Below are 2,491 nucleotides of genomic sequence, written 5' to 3'. Positions count from 1 at the left end.
AACACTGGCTTGCATCCATAGATGCTTCTCAAGCAAATCCCGGGGTGTCATTCTTCCCTTGTACTCAGCCTTGGTGAGGCCACAGCTGGAGTACTGCATCCAGTTTTGGGCTCCACAATTCAAAAAGGATGTGGAGAAGCTTGAGAGAGTCCAGAGAAGAGCCACGCGCATGATCAGAGGTCAGGGAAGCAGACCCTACGATGACAGGCTGAGAGCCCTGGGGCTCTTTAGCCTGGAAAAGCGTAGTCTCAGGGGTGATCTGATGGCCACCTATAAGTTTATCAGGGGTGACCATCAGTATCTGGGGGAACATTTGTTCACCAAAGCGCCCTAAGGGATGACGAGGTCGAACCGTTACAAACTACTGCAAGACTGATTCAGGCTGGATATAAGGAAGAATTTCTTTACTGTGCGAGCCCCCAAAGTCTGGAACAGCCTGCCATCTGAGGTTGTTCAAGCGCCTACATTGAATACCTTCAAGAGTAAATTGGATGCTTATCTTATCCTATGACCCCAGCTGACTTCCTGCCCTTTGGGCAGGGGGCTGGACTTGATGATCTTCTGAGGTCCCTTCCAGCCCTAATGTCTATGAAATCTATGAATCTATAAGGGTGTTTCAGAAAGTAACAGCAAGTTCAAAATAAAACCATTTTGTGTGCAATGATCATTTACTGGACCACATCACTTCTTTACATAGTCATAAACAACAGGTGCATTTGACAATGCTGCCATTAGTTTTCCCCACCGCTGTGTAGTTTCCCACTCATTGCATATAAAATCATGTTATTTCAAAATTGATGTTGCTTTTGTAAACATCCTTTTATATGCCATACATTCAACTACTATTCAGTATATCTTCATAAAACATATATTTAGGAACCTGACATCCAGGTTGGACAACCACGTAACATTCTGCTGAATTTGGGTTTTCACTTGCTAACAGGTTTTCACATGAAGAGAAGGGCCATCATAAAAAACAACTTTAGGGACTAGCTCTTTGGAATTCTCTGCCATTCTTTTCTGCAGCTAGGCACAGGCAGTTTGACTGCCACTTTTGCTCAAACCAAATGTATAACAACAAGGTCTAAGCATATACACAAAGAGCAGGACAAAATTCTAACTTTACCCACCACTGGAGTGGATTTTGGCTTCACTATGGTTTTACTTCATGTGCATAGAGCACATGAAGTTAGAATATGAAGCTCTATATGTACCACTTTAACCACTGCTTGGGCTGGACCTGCACCCTGGTGCAGTGTGCCTTCAGCTGTCTCAAGAGATGCTGGTGCACCCTCACTGCCTGCCTCGAGTTTGCTGAGGACAACCCGCAAATGCAGGTATCAAATTTACTTTTGGTTAGGGGTTTTTACAGCCCAGTAAGCATGTGTACATGTATGCCAGAGAGTAGTGATCAGGGCTGCCTTTTGAAGAGGGCTGGCAGCAAATCTGCTACCACTTCCCTGCACGTGTAAACACTTGCCTGGCACTGTTTACTTGTGAGTAATTTACTCATGAGTAAACTGATGCTGTAGCAAATGCACACATAGATGTGCCCTTATTGTTTTAAATTAACTGTAGCAACACAAGGAAAAGACTTGTGTGTCACTGTGGACAGCTTACTGAAAACCATGGCTCAGTGTTCATCAATGCTGAACAAAGCAGACAAAATACAGAAAGACTGGGATAGAGAATAATATGGAATATATTATATTACACTGTCATTATGTATAGCAGTGATATGCTCTCACCTGAGCTGAGTGTTCAGCTTTGGTCAAACCTGCCTTACAATCAATTGAGCAGACAGAACAAGCTCTCGTATGTAAAAGGAATTAAAAAATTGGAACTATTTGTCTTAGAGGGAGAAGGAAAACATAAAAATAATGACCATGTCACAGAAGGTAGGTCAGAAAATTCTATTCACTCTGCCTCATACCGGGGCCATTCAACGACATGTCAAAAACATAAATTCCAATCAGAGAAAAGAATCAATTTTTTCCTAGTTAACCTGTGGGATTCATTGCAATATGGTGCTATTGAACCAAATATTAGTAAAGATTCAAACATGAGATAAATGTCCATTTAGCTAACAAGAATGTCCAGAGTCAAAACAGGAAAAGTAAATAGAAGTTTGGAAGGGATATAAGCTCTTCATGGTTCATGGAATAAACTAAATTCTAGTTCTGGTGTGTAGCAGGGAGTCTATTCTAGGCCCTGCTATGCTTGCCACTCTGGGCAAGCTTGACCTGGAAGTCCGGCTTCAGATAGCTACCGACTAAGATATGAAACAGTTAAATTAAGCATCTCCCAACTTGGCAAAGGGGAGGCAAATTCCCAGAAGGCCCTGAGAGTTCTGGTCATTCTGGGGAGGCAGACCACAGAAGGCCCCCAGGCTGGGGTTGTCCCCCCGAAAGGGGCAAAACAAGGATCATTATCCTGGACCATGTGGTACAATGGCCTGATGGCTGTCTAAGACCCTGGAAGACTTACTTAC

The sequence above is a fragment of the Alligator sinensis genome, unplaced genomic scaffold (genome assembly GCF_000455745.1).
Source record: "Alligator sinensis unplaced genomic scaffold, ASM45574v1 scaffold96_1, whole genome shotgun sequence".
Taxonomy (NCBI): domain Eukaryota; kingdom Metazoa; phylum Chordata; order Crocodylia; family Alligatoridae; genus Alligator; species Alligator sinensis.
This window is presented reverse-complemented; position numbering follows the sequence as displayed.